Source organism: Tauraco erythrolophus, chromosome 1 (genome assembly GCF_009769465.1).
Source record: "Tauraco erythrolophus isolate bTauEry1 chromosome 1, bTauEry1.pri, whole genome shotgun sequence".
NCBI lineage: Eukaryota > Metazoa > Chordata > Aves > Musophagiformes > Musophagidae > Tauraco > Tauraco erythrolophus.
The window spans coordinates 796643-815395 of NC_141465.1; positions in this window are offsets into that span (position 1 = coordinate 796643).

An 18753-nucleotide genomic window follows, 5' to 3' on the forward strand; every position below is an offset into this window, starting at 1 on the left:
TCAGGTGATGGAAATCCAGCTAGTGATTTCCAGGTACATACATGAGAACTTAACAGAAAGGCTCAAGCTGAAGAGATAACCCGAAAACGTCTACTCAGGAGGCTCTAGGGTCCACTTCAGCAGAACGGTGAGGAGTCAGTGCTTTCCCAGGGCATAATGCACTCCAGCCATACCTTGTGCCTTCTCCAGCATATTGTCCATGTGCCACATTCTTCAAGGAAGCGGGATGGCCCAGGCGAGCAGTGCCATGGAAACTCCTCTGAGACCTGGGCATTTCCAGCTCATTAGTTCTGCCACTCTTCCAGTTCACAGCGAAGCGTAGCCTTTGTTTTTGTACATGGAAACCCACGCTTTAAACTATGCTGGTTCAGCAGAATCAGAAAGAAATCAGGAGTTAAAAGATACTTTTTTGAGTAAAGGGAAAAAAATCAATCCTCAGGAGATGAATCTGGGTCGAAGGCTGAAATACGAAGAAAGAAGAGGTGACATTTCAAGCTGGTCATTTTGTTGAACATTTGACATATGTGGGGATAGGGGAAAAAATAGTTAACTAAATTTTATTGTCTGAAATAAGCAAGGGTGCACTCACCTAATCCTGGGCAGAAATGCAGTGTCTGTCACTGGCTCTTGGATGTATATATTTAAATTTGAAAGCCCAAAGCTTTTAGGTTCAGGCTTTGCCACACAGTTCAGTTGGATTATTCCAGTACCTAAAGGGGGCCTACAGGAAAGCTGGAAAGGGACTTTTTACAAGGATGTGTAGTGATAGGACACGGGGCAATGGATTTAAACTGAAAGAGGGGAGATTTAGGTCAGATATAAGAAAGAAATTTTTCACTCTGAGAGTGGTGAGGCAGTGGAACAGGTAGCCCAGAGAAGCTGTGGCTGCCCCATCCCTGGCAGTGTTCAAGGCCAGGTTGGATGAGGCTTTGAGCAACCTGGTGTAGTGGAGGGTGTCCCTGCCCATGGCAGGGGGGTTGGAACTAGATGATCTTTGAGGTCCCTTCCAACCCAAACCATTCTATGATTCTATGATTATGAGTTGGGAATGATGAAATCTGAAGTGGCAAATGGTTTTGTTGTTGATGCTTTTCTTTCAAGGCTTGACTGCTTCCCCTTTTGTCTGGTTTTGCTTCCGTGTGTGTCCTGTGTGTCCCTACTTCATTTCCACGTCGCTCACCTGCACCTAACGTGCCTTTTATTAACACTGTTAATATGGTAGACTTAATTTTCAGAGGGGCAGCACGAAAGCAAAAGCAGCTGCCCTTGGCTTTGAGTGGAATTCAGCACCTCTGAAAATCAAGCACTAATGTGTTTCAGTTGGAAAACCAGATTCCATTCTACAAAATAATGCTCTGCATGTACAATTTAAAGAACTCCCAGCCTGTGCAGGTTTTAAAGCGCTGCGTACGCGCTACGTTCGCACAGGAATCTGGCAGCCACTTCTAGGGAGCATTAAGCAACGAGATCTTGTAGTGAACAGAGGAATTATTTTTTATTTAGAGATTACATAACTCCGACAAAATGGAAACCAGCCCTTGCGTTTCACTGTAGACCAGAACTTTCTCTTCCCAGATGGAGGATGACCTTTAATTGTGTCAGTTCCACCCCACATCCTCGGAAAACACGGGCAGCTGCTTCGCACATGAAGGGAAGGCGGCGACTCCGGCAGCCGTGATGATCAAGGGTAGATGAAGACCGGGGTAACCTTACAAATGGCCACACGAACCAGACCCCGTCCATCAGTCGGGTCGGAGAGTCTCCAGGCAAAAATAACTGATCTGAAATGCCACAAATCGAATTAGCCCCCACCTACCTCCATCCCTTTCGCGGCCGCGATACCGACGCATCCGGAAAAGCCGCCCGTCACGGTTAACCCGTGGGGTCCAAGGGAGGTTTGAGGCGAGCGGCGTAAAGAGTGACTCGGCAGCAGCGGCTGTGCTGGAGGAGGGGGCAGAGGGGGAGCTGGCGGTGCCCGCGGGCTCAGTCTGCTGGAGGGGGAGCTGCCAGGTGGACCTCATGTCACTGGGACTCGCAGCAAAGGCAGAGAAATGAGAAACACACCAAATATTCTGCCCCGAATTAATTCATCCGTACTCCCACGCATACCTTCTCAATAATTGTCCCCAAAACTCCGGTACCACTTGTGCCTCCCTATCTTTCACTTCTTTTGTTCCAGCTGCTCTCCTAAATGTTGAGATTTTTTGATTCACTTTCTCTGTTCCTTTAATGTCTTCACGGTGCTGAGGGGGTGGGTGGGCAGGAGGTGCTGGGACCCCTTCTGTGGAGCAGCTGGGACTGCTTCCCGAAGATGTGGGAGAGTTGGGAAAGAGCGAGGCACGATTTTTTGCTGTGCCCCGAAAGGCTTTCTCCATCAACCTGAAGAAGGACCTGGGAAGTGGTGAAAACATACAGAGTTGTCAGCCCCGAAACAAAAAGGGTCTGCACAGTTGGGAAGTAACTGGACAGTGTCTGTGTCCTCTGATGAGCTGAGACAATTCCATTACCCACAACTTGCCATAAATCAGCAAGTCCTCTGCTCCAAAATAGTAATTCACATTTGCTCTGCTGTGCCTTAATTTTTGGGGCTCTCGATCACAGCAATAAAGACTTTACCATCCCTTTTGGAAAAGTTGTCACTGAACGCAGTCCCACGCTAAAATGCAATTTTCAAATACGAATTCGCTTTGACGGGTCGTGTTAACTTTCTGCGAACAGTCAAGCAATTTACTTTTATTGACGAGAAAATCTGCAAAAAGTCAGTGTCAAAGATACATATGTGTGCCTTTAAGTAAACTGGCTGTAAGTTCTCGTGCCTGAGCGTTGGGTTTTGAAGTGCTTACACATTCCCCCAGCCAAAGGAATGGAAACAATACGATGTGATTTATCTGACCAACCAAACCTAACCCAGACAGCTGCAGCGCAGGCTCTCCCGCTGCCTGCCGTTTCCACGCCGGCAGAAGAGGAGGGAAGATGCCTGGGATGATGCTATTTTTCTCCACTCTTCTTGCTGATGACTCAGAAGCTAGAAAAAGCCCAACCTGCCTCGAAGGGTCGGTGGTAAAAAGTGTAGGACAGCTCAGCTCAACCTGGTGCTCACTGGCCAACTGCCTACCAGTGGTATTCACCACATTTGGCCTTCCGTTTCTGCATTTAAATACGAATGGTTGATAAGGAGCGATTTGCACGCTATGCTGGGTTTGTAATCTGCCCCCCTCCCCATCCAATTGCTTCAAAACTGTTGATAACCTCCCTGCAACGAGTAGCTTATTAGGACAAAATGGTGAAGAACGTACTGACATTTGGTGCCACAGTGTTGTCCTCGTGTAACACAGGGGATGCATGATGTCATCACTGAAATAACAGCTTCAAGTGGCGTTTGCTGTACCTGTGTAGCACTCCCGTGTGAGTATTCCTACGAACAGTTCAGAAACAACCCCCAAAGGCCTCATTAAAAAGAAGAAAACGCCACCAAGGACCAACATCTAGATCACTCAACGATCTGCCAAAACGTTGGCAAAGCCACCGCCAAAGTTGGAGACATCTAAATTCCTTACCCAACTGTACTTTGGCCAGCGAAGCTCCTTGGGATCTGCTGCTGGGCAGCTAAATCTTGACTGCAGTAGGTAGGACGGTGCATGACCTGCCAGATTGTGAGGAGCAAACCAGTGTGGTGTGAGCGGGGTTCCCTGAGCACCCCGCAGGTTTCCGTGACACCACAGAAATCCCTGCCCAGGATGGGTTATGTCCATGGTTGTCCCATCGCTGCCGGTGGTCCCACCTGGCAGCACGGATTAGTTCACAGCTCCCTGCCCGGGCTCGCTCTTGCCATCTCTCTTTACTTGTCTTTCCTCCATCTTCATCCGTAGCAGGGAGTCTCTGCCGAGAACTCGGGAGAAAAGGTAATCTGAGGACAGATCTCCTGCATTTTCAGGGGGTGTATTTTGACTGAGGAGTGGATTTGGGACGAGACAGGCATCAGAACACAATAATCCTCAAGTCTCACACTTTATCAGCTCTGGTAGCACAACCTGCTTGCTGTCGAAAATGTGTTTTCAAGCAAAGATCTCCCTTTAAAAAAAACCCTTATTTTGAAAATCAGAGAAAAGGTGGGTTTTTTTTTCCTTTTTAAACCAGAAATCAAACCCAGATGGATTTATAAATCTGTGAATATCGAGATTTTCAGCTTGTCACTGAACACCTCCCCCTCCCCTGCGCTTTCAGGCGAAACCCGCCTTCAGCCCGACGTGCTCGTTGCGGGGAAGGGACCTTTTCCCGAGGTGGTGGGGGGCAGCTCCTGAGGTCTGGTGGTGATGGTGGGCAGGGGAACTGGGCGCTGAATGGGACCTTCTGGTGGCCCCTGGGAGGGCGGCAGCGGCGGACATCTGCCATGCACCTTTTATTTATTGCTTTTTCGGAACGGCCGCGTGAGCGGCGCGGTAAATCTCACGACGTTTTCCCAATCCGTACCCCAACCAGGTAGGATTGACAGCTGGAGAAAGCCATATATTTTGGGTGCTAACTGGGTTATCCGCCGTCCGTAGGGAAGAAAAGCAGCGAGCTTTACAACCGTGCCCTCGGTTTTGACTTTGCCACCGGCGAAGCTGCGCGCCTGACCCCTGCTAACGCGCGGTGCCTTTGGTAAGGAGAGGGAGGGAAGTAATTTTATACTCAGCGTGGGAGCGATTCATGTTCTCAAAGGGCATAAAAACGTTATTAGAAAATTCTCCTGCCAAACGTGTGGCAAACGAAACCAATTTGTTAATGCCGCGAAGCCAACGTGTGAAATCGGGATGTACGGGGTGAGGCGCGGGCTCGCCCCGGTGCTGCCACAGCGCCGTGTGCTGAGACTCATAGATTCATAGATTCATAGACTCATAGATTCATAGATTCATAGATTTCATAGATTCATAGATTCATAGATTTCATAGATTTCTAGATTGGAAAAGACCTTAGAGATCATCGAGTCCAACCATCCCTAATCCCCATTAAACCATATCCCTAAGTAGATCATCCACCCTTTTCTTAAACACATCCAGGGATGGGGACTCAACCACCTCCCTGGGCAGCCTGTTCCAGTGGCTGACAACCCTTTCAGAGAAGAAATACTTCCTAACATCCAACCTGAACCTCCCCTGACTAAGCTTATACCCATAAGACAAAGGGCTCTTGTCCCCGGCGAGGGGATGCTGCCGCTGCCAGCACGGGCACCGGCGGCAAACACACCCCGTGTCTTCTGCAGCTCAGATGCACTTCAAAGCGTTGGGGTGAGAGACGCCGAGTCCGAAAGGCCAGACCTTGATCACGAGCCATCGGGCTGTTGCTTGAAGCCTGTGAAACGTTGTCAGGACACCTTTGGAAATGCTTTTATTCTTTGCGCAGTTCAAGGCTTCCTCTTCGTTTAGGGTTACTATTTATTTTACGATGTGTTAAGCAGGCTCAGTGTGCTCTGCGTTGAACGAGACACAAAACAAAACCAGTCCCAGACCCCAGAACACTCCTGATTTGAAACAAAGTCCGCCCAAGTAAGGCATGGATTTTGGAGCTGAGCAGGAAGCCCAGACATGGCCCGGGCTTTTATACTGATGCATTTTACGTGGGATAAGGGTGAAGGTGACCATATGTTCATGAAGTACCTATAAAGCAGGTGCCGTACTATTGACAAAAGCAAAGTGAAAGAAGTTTATATTGAAGTGACTCCTGAAAGGTCAAGAGTCCTCTGCCTGGTGGCCTTAAATTGAAGAAGTCTGTGACTCTTCCTGCCTCCCCCTCATTTTTGCTCTCTCTGCCAACGCCACGTCTGATGCAACTGGACTGAAGCAGCACGGATGGAGCTAAGAGCAGGAGGACCAAGTCTCAGCTCTACATCTTTTCACCTCATATGCAGATAGCACCACTTCCCCGTTTTCAGCACCTGGAAAACATCAGCATCTGGGCAAACAACAGTCAGGAGGAGTCTGTCAGGACAGAGGAAATCTGGGGGGGAATTTCTGCCTTGAAATCTCATCTTCTCCAGAACAGACTGTACTCCTTCAACTCATGGTATCTGACTTTACATTACAATGTAAGCAGGCATGCCCATTTCTTCTGGATTCCTTTCTCTTCCCAAAACATAGATACTAATAACTTCATTTCTTAGCTGCAGGTATCTGGAAATCTGAGCCTTGTTCAACCAGATTTTGATTTTGCTGTGGCAATCATCATCTCCGAGGTGGTTCGTTGCATTATTTTATACTCAGAAACACGGCTGAGGGTTGTTCTGATGAAGTTCTGGAGAAACATAACCCAGCCATGAGCTCACGGAGCCCACCCACCCAGGCCCAACCTTGCTGCTCACTTTTCATTCAAGAAAACACTTAAAGTGTGTGGGGTTTGTGTGAAGGGGTTCTGGCAGCGGCAGAGGGGCTTCACCCCCATACCTTCCTGGGCTCCAGAAGTGGTCGGAGCGGTCTCTGTCCAGGTTGGATCCCCATCCCCTCCAGCCCAGGCTGAGCCATCAGTGCCTCTGCCAATGCCCTGTTTGAGCTGGGACAAAGGAGCCCGACAGGAGGTTTTGGAGCTGCAGTGAGGAGGGGGGAGGCGGGGGCTGCCCCTTCCCACCCTGGGCTGGGTGCATCTGGAGAGGGCTGAGAGCTGAGAGAAATGGCCACACAGACAGCGGGTCAGTGTGGGTGGAGCAGGAGAAGGTGCTGGAGCAGGGATTGCCCACGGTGAGGGGCAGCGGCCCCCGCAGCCATGGCAGACTGTGGGGCACAGACCCACCGCAGCCCGGGGAGAAGCCCGCGGTGGGGCAGAGATGCTGAGCCTGAGGGAGGGCGTAGGGAATGGGACTCACAATGAAGCAGAGACGCATTTAAATTCCGTGGAGAACCCCACGCCGGAGCGGGTGATCGCTCCCTCGGAACTCCGGACTCTGCGGTAACAGCCTGCGCTGGAGCGATCTGACAGGTCAGGATTGCATCCCGTGGGAAGGACTCACGGTGGAGAAGGCTGTGAGGAGGGGATCCACTGGAGCAGGGAAAGAGTGTCAGGAGTCCTTCTCCTTTGGGAAAGGAGCAGCAGAAACAGCGTGTGAGGAACTGACCTGCACCCCCCATTCCCTGGTGGTGTGAAGTCAAACTCAGAACAAAGAAGGGAAACGTATTCAGAATGTTCCTGAGCAAGAAGAAGTGTGAAACTGTCTGTTGTTCTTGCAGGCTAAAGAGGAACACCCAGGAATTTGGTGAAAGAGTATAGGGAATAAAATTTAGCTGCTGTAGTCGAGCACACCACACAGATGGACTTGTCCTCTAAATAAAGTTGTGCAGATTTAACTATGCTCAAAACTGTGAGGATTTTGAGGGGGTGTTTTTTGGTTGTTTTTTTTTTTTTAGTCTAGTTTCTATTCATGAATCTTGTACTGTTAAATTTACTCAGATACAGGATTTCTTTGAGCTTCCCTCAGCTGCCAGCGTACCACTTTTCTGCTTGTCATTGAACCAGCAAATTTGTTCCACAAGATCTTAACATTATTTGTGTTTTGTCTACAGCAGGCATAAATTCATTACTTTCTGACATAATATTAACATTTTAGTCACATAAGTCACAGCACAATAGCTCAGCCAGAGCTGAGTGATCCAAAATTTGACTTAATTGTTGAGGATAGTATAAAGTACCCCTAGTCCTCTGTCAGGTGAGTGTCTCCATCTAGCTCTGTTTGTGGCTGGAGTGGAAAGGTGAAGTCCTCAGATTGAGTAGCCCAGTCCCTGTACTCCATATCGTCAGATTACGGCATTCGGCTTCCTCGCGCCTACACACAAGTCCTTTGAAGAGTGTGGTGACCAGAGCTGATGGTCAGGACTCCTAATCCAAGCCCCACGGTGTTTTTACCTCCACAAGCTGGTCATTGTCATTGCAAGTTCCTGGTTCCTGTGTCTTTTTGTGGGTGAGCTTCTACATACTCTACGTTTTAAGAACAGCTTTGAGACTCAGAGTTTAATTCCAGCATTTGTCCACCCTCTTTATGGAAGTGACATCAGAAATACCTGGCTGTGGGCTCACCCTATTGCTACAGCCAAGGAAAAATCTTGGGTGTTTATTGCACTTTGAAATATGTTCAATATACACTTGCCTGGAGTATGGATATACTCAGTATTTTCTGTCTGATTAGCTCTTTCCAGGTATTCTTTGAGCTCTTCGATAACATCAAGAACCAGTACATTCAATCCATGGGCTTTCCTAGAAGGGCCTTCAGAGCAGGTAGAATCTGTACACAACCAGGCAAAGGATGCCTGAGCCTAGGTTAAGGCAAGATGGGCACCTGGAACTGCATCACAGAAGATGAAATCTGAGATGAATAGGCTGTTCCAACTGTTCTCCAACAATCTGTTAACCATATTCCCACTGTTTTGGGGTTTTTTTTCCTTCTCTCTCGTTAACATAAAACTATCACTACAATCCACTCAGCCATCCAGAAAGCCAGGAAATTGTCCCTATTGGTAGAGGAAGAGTCTTGTCCATGAGGTCCCTGGAGAGCATTATGTTGCATTTCGTGGGATCTAAGAGTTTACAGTCTAGTGCTACTTCTGGAAATGCATTCCCTGAACAGAGGCTGTTATTTTCTCAGTTCCAGTTTGAAGACCTGTAATCCGAATTGGCTCATCCCCTGCTGAAGTCTATCATGGGTCAACGATTACAGAAAAATATAGTCTGAAGAGCAGTCAACACAATAGAAGACAAATAACTCCAGGGATTCTGGAATTGAGGGTGCACGATTGGCATCTTGTGTCTAATAATGACACCAAAGAACTGAAGCTCTTCCTCTAATTGACTTCAAGAGTGGCTTCCTGAGTGGATTCTCTGGGGTCAGTGAAGAGCTAGGCTTGCCTTGCCATCTCCCCATCAATGAGGAAGCACTGGTAAGGGCTCTCCTCAACATCTGGTGGTGGTTGTGTTGACTCTGTGGAGTTAATATCTCTGACATATTGTCACTTGTGTCAGCTATAGGTGATCTCTGTGACTAACGAGCAGCATTATGAGAAAAAAGATAACAGAAAGGAAATGATAAGCAAACTAACATCACAATCTTCCTTCTTCCCCTTTGACAGGCCACATGTCCTTATAAACCTTGATTCCTCAGGAAACGTAGTAGTTTATCCACTCTGAGCAGCAAAACCACTCAGCAGTCTTTTCTGCCACAGTTTGACAATTTCGTGTATTGCGTGGAGGCCTCACCGGCAAAGCATTAGAAAGGACCACTGACCAGTTTGTGATGTCACCTGTGCTGGTGTGCCAATCCTCTGGAGCTCTGCTGAAGCCACTGGAATGACTCTACATGTCCATGGGTGTGAGTAGATCAAAACATCGCCTCGTTTGTGCTGTAACTTACTTTTTTTAGGGAAGCACAAGAATTTCCATTTTGAATTGCAATACTTAATTGGGAGTTTTTTATTATTATACAATTATCATCATATGGCTTAAGTGTTAGTGGGCGGAGTCATCTCGATGTAATTTTATATTTCCTGGAATCCCACATCCGTGGATGTCTCCGATAACAGCGCTTTATCCAGGAGCAGCACAGATGTGACTTGAGCTGGAACAACCTCCTGGTATCGCTTTACGGTAGAAACTGTGACTTAGAGCTGTGCAGCGTACCGTTTGCTTTTGTTGTTGTTTGCAGCTGTATGGCAGCAGTGCTCTTCACACTGTGCCAGAACTGTGTCTGCTCTTGGATCTTAACATTTTTGCAACAGGACCATGGGATTTTGGCTGGGGCTAGTTTGCATTCATATATATGCATTCATATATGCACCGTCTTGTGCCCGCTCCACTGTTCTGCAAACCCATTTAATGCTGGTCTTGTACCAGTAGCACAATTATTCTGCTTAGGGAATTCCTCAGAAGGAAGTTATGGGTCTACACGACCATCCGTGCTTCATCCATCAGGAGTGTTCATCACATGAGCTGCTTTCTGCGTGTCTGTCTGCCTTTCAAAGTCCCTGTTATGGCATCCAATCATTATTAGCCAGCTAGACTGAGTTGAAGATAATGAACTAATGAACTAATTAACTCAAGGTACAGACCCTGCCTACAAGAGGCAGGCCATTTCCTCCTGGCTGTGGAAGATGCAACAGCGTCCTTGGTGCCGCAGCCCAGGCTGGTAAGCAACACCCGTGCTGCCTGATGCACACTTATAGTCCTCATCTCATGTATTCCCAGGCCAGAGAGGTGTTGGGTCTTCTCTGGAAACGCAGCAGTTCATGTGGCAAATGTCACTTTCTGTGATTAACAGGAGCAGGGACTTGAACGTTGGTTTCACTTGCTCTGAACAAGTGCCGTAGCTGCTAAGCTGCAGAACCAGTCACTTGAAGCCAGTGGGAGTCACTTTGACTCCCATTCTGGCCCACCAAATGTCCGATTGTTTATTTGAAGTGGAATCCTGTCAACAGGAGAAGACAGGAGGGTGAAAGCTTGTCTCTTCATTTCCTCCTTTCAAAGTCAGAACAAAACCACCTAACCTACTTTTAGAGCAGGAGTAGGGAACACAGTGCCGTTCTCTTGTCTCATAGCTAGGACGGTTGGTCAGAAGCGGTGTTAATTTTCTAGGTAAAGAGGCTCCGAGTACATGCGGCGTAGTTTTCATGCAACCAGCAGCACGGCGTTTTGGGAGAAGTTCAGGTGACTGGGTTTACATGGGTGAAACTCAAATCTACTGGTCAGGAAAACGTGTCTGCAGCAAAGAGCTCTTTGCACCCTTAGATTGGTGTAAGTGCAGCTCTCAGGGACTGCCATCTCTCCTAGCCCTGGACTATATGGCGTTGGAGTCAATACTCCACGACTGAGTGGAAGGAAAGAATGCGAGATAATAGGAATAACACATGTTGCTGTCTTGATAGGATGCTGAGTGTTGTAAATCAGTGTGGGCTTCAGCCAGAAATAGTCTTCAGCCCCTGCTGAGAGTGTCAGCAGCATAGAGTTCCCCAAGTTTATGTCCCTTTGCACAAAACTTGTGCAAATTTGAGCCCCTCCTCTCTGGTCCAATAAATTCTGAAAGAGAGATCTTGATTCTCCGTTCCTGGAACTGCCGATTTCAATCTCTAGAGATTTGGCTTTTTTTTTTTTCCTGTATATTTTCCCCTTAAAATATCTCCAGTTGAATGAAATAAAATTATTTTTCTACAGTGTATTGGCAGAAATAATAGAACATCAATCGTAGAATCCCAATGTATTTTCAACCAGTGCCTACCAGTGTTCAGATACGATAAGAATGGACAGTCCAACCTGGTGCTGGTCTCAACATCACCTAGTTAACACGTAGTCTTCAGACGAACTGCATCACCTTACGCTGAGGTTAAATGGGGTATTTGGAGGGCAGTTTCTGTATGGTTTTGCTGCTGTTTTGACAGATCATGCCCTTTGTGTGAAATTCCACAGTCCTCGGCTGGAATGTCAATAGAAGTGGAAATCCTTAGGTGGTGAAAAGCGTGGTATTTGTAGTTGGCCCAAAGTCAGGTGAATAAACATAATTTCCATGACAAACATAACCCATAGTCAATGAATAGCATGACTGAGTGGAATGTGATCAATTTATTTTTCTCTGCGTGTAGCTGAGCACTCGAGTAGGATTCCGTACCTAGAAATAACCCATACTGGAATCTCTCCTAGACTCCTCCTTACCTGTTAGGTTTCTTCCCCTTAGGTTGATGTCCAATTTCCCTCTCTCTCGGGATGTAAATAGTGCAGCCTGCAGGATTCTTGTTGAGCTGACACACAAAGGATATTCCCCAGATAGCAGGAATTCCAACTTAAATGTATGGTCTGAAGAGGAACTGGCTAGCTCTGTTGAATCCCACAGGCAGTGCCATGCTGTAGGAGTTGACAAATTGCACTTATTGTGAAGTTCTGCACAAGGCTGACACAGCATACTCCTACCCTGGTGGAATAAAGTCATTTTTTTCACCTCTTTGGAGTTAATGGAATGTTATACACTAGTAGAACAAAGACAGTAGGTAGCCCTGGTGTGATGAAGTCTATCAGTTGGGAAGCAGTAACTCAGAAAGGAAAGTCCAGCTTGTGGTGAATGACTGAACATGACCTTTTGGTGCGGAGCTGTGGCTGAGTGATCCCAGTGAGTGATGGCTGGGTCATCGCTGGGTGTGTAAACAGACAGCACTGAATAAAGAGATCGTATTTCCTCTGCAAACAGCGCTGGTGATACGAATCTGGCACTAGATGTGTGCCCGGTTCTGCTGTCTACACTTCACAAAGGTGATGAAAAAATGACGAGGGTTTAGAAACAATTAGAGATATGACCTCAAAGGGAGTCTTCGTAACGAGAGAGCAACTCAAGTGGAAGTTGGACGAAAGCTCAACAATGGTCTCTAGGTAACTATAGAGACAGAAGATTTTGATCAAACAGCTCAGAAAAAGGCAAAAATGACCAAGAGACTGCAAATTGACACACTGAGATAGACAAATTCACACTAAAAATCAGGTTGGGACTCTTAGGGTGAGGCCAAAGAGTTGCTGGAAAAAACTCATGAACAAATGCAGTGTATTCCTCTTTATTTGAAGTGACTGAGTAAATTTACTTTATGGCTGGCTGTTTGCCTCTGAGATGTCCTCCAGCCCAGCAAGAAGTTTTCGGGATTTATATAGGATTTCTGTGCCTTGTATTGCACTGGATGTCAAGATAACCTCCCAGTTTTCTTCTTTAGCCATAAAATCTGTAAGCCCACCGGCTCATCTCTTTCTTTGGCGTGTGAGATTGCTGCTTCCCTGTTGGGGTGGGCTTGGAGCACAATCCTGAAAGCTGAGGGAGTTTTCTGCTCAGAATCTGCAGGAGGAGTGAATTCAAGTCACCGGGACCATTTTTCAAATTCTCATCATGAACAACGAAGCTTGCCTACGCTTATTTCGGTTTTGTTCTTGTGCAAAAATGTCACGTTTGGCAAATAAGTGGGATCTTGCTGCTGCTGCTGCTGCTGCTGCTGCTTGTGTCTTCACCTCACCGCTCAGCTCCTTCGGGCCAACGGCAGCTGTTGCGTTGGTGCTGAGTGGTTGGGGAAATAATGATCTGGAACTCCGCAGCGTATTGTGTGCGAGCAACGACTTTGTTGCCAAGAGTATGTATAAAACAAATTACTGCCACGATCCATTTAGAAATCCTCACTTTCCTTGGCTGTGGTGTCTCCTCGGACGGCTTGGCCGTTGCTGGCAGGGACCAGGAGTACCTGGGCAGGAGACTCCGACTTGGCACGTGGCAGCGGGAGGGCAAGAGAGGGCATCGGAAGGGGCTGGCTGAAAGGCTGAGGCTAGATTTTTTTCTGTCGTGGTGTGGGGCCAAGGTAATTTTTCTGAGGCAGGGCAGCTGTGAACAGCTGGATGAGGAGAGCAGGACCCACAGGTGAGAACGAAGCAGGACAGAGACACATGGTAGGATGGGTTAAAAGGGCCAAATTGGAAGGAAAAGGAAGAGTTCTCATTCCTTTCGAGGCTCTGGGTCGAAAACTGAAAATTGTGAATTTGTTTTTTATTCACTTACCTGTGAATAATACTGAGAGAGGGCTTAACCTCTGTATGCAGGATCGATGAAGTTGACAATCTAATATTGCTGTCAGATATTTGATAATACAACTTAGAGCTGTGTTGGTTGAAAAAAACTCTTATCCTGTTGGTGAGCCATACACACGATACTAGTGTGCCATATTTTTGCAGTTCTAATTATCTGGCATGAAGGTGAAACTTAAAGAAAAGTGTCATATGGTCATGTAAGTAAAGGTAGAACCACAATATGCATCCACAAGAGAGCCTAATTAATGTAGGCAGCACAAAAACTGGGCACACTAGTTTCTTTCTGACTTCAGATTATCTGTCATTGCAACAGCTGCTAGTGGTTTTACAACTTCATTTTCCTGTTTGTTGGATAGTGTGGTTCAGCCCAACAGGTGACCTTAGCCTCTGGTCTTGTGGGTAGTGGCTGCTTTTTGCAAGACCTGTGCCTGAGCCCACTGGTGTTGCAACTCAACCACTGCTGAAATCCTCAGTCTGCCTTCATTTGCTCGTACTCCCGTCGCTGCCTTTCCATGGCTTCCCTGAGTCCCAGCTGTCCAAACCAGCACATGCCGAATTCTGCCACCCAGCTGTTCATCTACACGTGACCACATCCCCGCACAGCCTCAACCAATTTCATTCACTTCCTGCTGTCTTTGGATTCCAGATAAAGTGGGGTTTTTTTTTAAGAAACCTTCTCCTAATCTGTCCACTTACTGATGTTAATCTGTATGCTTTCACTTAGAAGAAAGGTTTATCACCATTACACTGTGTTGGCTGTATTGCCCTCCTAAAAATGACCGTGTACATAAGTTTGTGACCTGAGACCATGGCAAGGACATGCGTTTCTTTGTGTCTGTTCCCATCATGGATTCAGTCCTGAGCGTCTCCACATTTCAGCTGTTACCTGGTTCCACTGGGAAATTCTTTTATCAAGAATTTGCATTTATCCATCGCTATGTTAGCAGTAGCATCAAATATCGATATGGCCCTGTTATGTTTGATGTTACATGAACACATGGAAATACAGCCTCTTCCCCAAATTGCTTACAACGTGCTAGCACCACGCAACTCATACCCCTGCAGCAAGCAGTTCTCGTTTTATTCCCTGGTATGGATGCCTGCAAAATGAACATCATCTGGAGGCAATAGATCATTTTACCTAGGCCAGCAAACATGTGTTTGTTGCTAATAATTTTGGTTCTTCACTATTCAAGCATGGTCTGGCCAAATGAATGGCCTGGATTCAGAAGCCTTTGTGTCCCAGCTCCGCTCTTCCCCACGCATTATTCTCTAACGTAAGCCCCCGGTCTGTGGACGTTTGTTTTATAGCCCTATGTAAAGCACCATGTGTTTTACAGAACAGAACAATAGTGACAGCCACATTTTCAGTCAATGTGGTTTGGGATTTGGATGTCTTCCCTCGCTCTCTCTTCTCTTTAGGTCACTATTGTTGTCAGAGCTGGCGTATCTTGGCCATCAGCAAGTTGCACACGGCCGCTCTCGGCTTTACCTGGGAGCTCCTCGCGTCCTGCGCCAAAAGTTTGTCACAAGTTTAAGACATGCAGTTTTTAGAAGAGATAATCCCAGCAAAGTGGTAAAGTTTAGCTACTTTTTTTGCAGTCAAGACATCCACGCAATGCCTAAGCCCACCAGAATACCTGTCTGGCGGCGTACGCGGCTGCTGTGCCGGTCTGCAAGCCAAAACAGTTGGAGTGGTGGCCAGTGAAAGCAGGACACCATTGCCTGGGAAACCAAATAAATAGAAGCACAGAGCCATCCATCACTGCCATCTGGAAAAGATTGGGCTGAACGTCTTCCTGTCAGGATCTGCTACAGTATTTATTTGTATAGCTGAGCTTTGACTTCGGGGATTTCAGCAAAATATTCCTGTCAGCGACGACTCGAAGAGAAGATTTGGGACTGATTGTCAGGCTAGTGCTAACTCCTCCGCTCAATTTTGCAAAATTACTATTGCAACTAATAGTTGTTGGTCTAATAGTTGCTTTTTTTTTTTTTTTTTTTTCACATGTAGGGACTTCACATGTGTGGAAACAACATGTAAGAGATGATCTCATTCTGGCGTTATGTGCACGTGTTTCCAAAGCCCCGTGAATGATGGTGAGTTGGTGACATGTACAGGTGTAAATGGTTCATGATGGATGAGTTTGCTCCTCCAGCGTGTGCCTGAACCTGATAAGAAGCGCAAGTTTCTGCTTAACACAAAGAGCCTGCTGGGTTTCCTAACATCAGAAAACAAACAAAAGCTGAAAGATGGAGATGTTTTAAAAATAGGAACATCTGAATGTACGAATACACGAGGAGCTGGTGGATCAGATGAGAAGTTCTGAGGATGAGGCTGTGCTAATGGCTGTATATTATAATGAAGTAAACGAATCTCGAGATTTAATGAAGTGATGCTTAAACTGAAAGGACAGCACGAGGCACACAAGCTGTGCAGAACAGGAGAGGGTAGAGGCGATTTTAGCTGGCTACAGCTCCGCAGAGAAAAGTGTACTGACTGATTTTTTCAAGCGAGGACGCAGGAAAAGGGAACAAAAGTACGTAAATGTGCGTTTGCTGCTGATCACCAAGGCCGACGAGAATAAGAACAAAATGTTCTCAAACCAGCAAATGCCACAAAATGCTGAGTTTAGGGAGCAGCGTAAGCTTTACGTATGCTGGTAACTGTCAGAAATTCACTTTAGTCAAAGAAAGACAAAGCAGTTTCCTAAACTGAATGGGAAAAATGAGTTTATTGTTCGGAAGGGAGGGAGTCTAGGCAGTGAAGACACTGTCTGGTATCCGCTTTGCCATCTGAGAGGGCTGCAGAGGATGAGTGAGGCAGGGAGTAGTTTGGCACCAGGACCTGGGAGCTTCTGCCGACAAGAGGACATGGAGCGAATTACTGGATTCACTGGTACAATGAACAAGTAAACGAAAGGAAAAAGTTAAGAAAAAAAGAGAGAGGATAAAAGAAGATTAGGAAACGTAGGACCAAACCCTCAGTCCCGTGTCCATCGGTTACTTACTTTTTACTCAAGTTGTCTCCATTTGAATTCCGTGGGAACTTATAGGAGTAAAACCACAGCGAAGGAGGATCGGGGCGTTGCAGCTTTGATTCTAGAGGATGAGAGAACAAGCACTGAAACGCTGGGATCCTCAGTGGAAGAGGAAGGGCAGCTGTGTGCATTCCTGTCGTCTTTTTCCGAATGACTATAGTGAGGCTGACCAAAAGCTAGTTCTTCTCATCAGTGTCTTCGCTTTTACACCCTTCTGCTAGTGTTGAATGTGTGGGAACAGGGAACTCCAGAGCTTTTCCACAGATGCCCTTGCCTTCAATATATCCCAGAGGATTCATGTACTCTGGGAGAGGGACCATTTTCCTTCCTGGGAGGGCTGTGTCCTTCCCATAGCCCTCCTAAGAAGTCACCGTGAAGGCATCCTGACAGAGCTTGCCTTTCCCCAGAGCCTTCTCTCGCAGACCCATTGTCATTCCAGCACAAAGGGCTCGCATTCCTTCATGGAAAAACCATTTTCAGAGAACAAGAAGCAGGCAGCATATGTAACGGGGGGCTCTTCTGAGATGGGAGGTTGGAAACGCAACTGATCCATGAACGAAAATGTTGGGATAGAGAGCGTCGGGGTTACCTGGGGCTCAAAGAGAGAGGAGAAGAGCAGCAAAGGAAGAAGAATGAGTTAATGCTTAACCTAGATTCTTTAAAATCTGTTTTTTTAAGAGAAAGGAAGGAAGAAGGGCAAACCATTCAGGGAGCAGGAATTGTTGAACTAGGTCTCAGAAAGTCTAATCCTTGGAAGGATGGCTGCCCAGGAATATAGATGATTTCAAATGATGGGTAACTTTTGATGTTATTTTTTATTTCTTGCATTGTTGGTGTCGTCTGCTAGACAGGAAAATGAAAAGGCAGTGTGCTTGTTCTGTGGGAGGAAAGGCAGATATTTAATTAACGCATTCAGAGAAAGAACCACTAATAGTGAAGAACAGAATTCAGGAGTCAAACACTCTTTAGTATTTGAGAGTAAGAGCAAAGAATCATTGCTGCAGATGACCTTGATCTGGCCAAACCCAATTGCTGCTGATTTGCAGGAAATTTATTTATAATAGCTTTGGTCCAGAGAAAACCAAACCTCGGAGTCTGTGCAGACAAGGGTCTTCTTTACCTTTCAGTTCTTTGCTAAAACTATTATTCTTTCCAGTTGAGCGACAGTATGTGCGGCCAAATAGTTTGCAAGAGCAATAATATGTAGATGAAGAAATAAATTAAGCGATAAACAAAGGTGAAATAATACGCTTTCAGGGATCTAATGATACGATGTGTAGTTTCTATATTATTTTATAGGAAATGTTATGAAACTGTCAGCCTTGAAAGCAATGGCGTGAGAGCAGGAGGTTAAATTTTCCCAGCTACTGGCTTGCTTTCCGTGGAGATGGGACCTTGAGGTTCTGTGAATAAAATGTAGGAGCTCCTGTCTTCGCTGAAGCTTAAAACAACAACAACAACAGAAGGCAAAGAGAATGGAAAATGAGGAGAAGAAATAAAATTTAAAATTCCCTCAGCTCCTGGACTGTGGCTTTATATTGTTGGGATAATAACTCTGGGACTTTTATGTATCATGGTGATGTACATACCACCAGTGCTTAGATATTTAGATGGACAGATGCTGCAGAGATGCTAAAAAAATCACACCTGCTTTCTGTACCCAGCATCTTGCTTACTGGGAAGGCTCACCCTAGAGATGTCAAACAGCATTGCTTCTGCATTCCTTGGATATACTCCGTCGGAGGAGGCAGCAGCTTTGTTTTCTGCTTAGCTCTCTAGAGAAATCACGATGCACAGTTCTAGCTCGGTGGTGGGATTGTCACCGTATCCCTGCTGGCTGCAGCTCGCCTCTGCCTGGGCAGCGATGCCACCTTTGGCGGCGTTAGCGGCACGTGGTAGCTAACTCACCGTGCCTTGCCAACGCGCAACACGTTACCAAGTCACAGAATCATAGAATCATAGAATGGTTAGGGCTGGAAGGGACCTTCAAAGGTCATCTAGTCCAACCCCCCTGCAAGGAACAGGGATATCTCCAACTAGATCAGGTTGCTCAGGGCCTCGTCCAACCTGGCCTTGAACGTCTCCAGGGATGGAGCATCCACCACCTCTCTGGGCAACCTGTTCCAGTGTTCTACCACTCTCATGGTAAAAAATTTTTTCC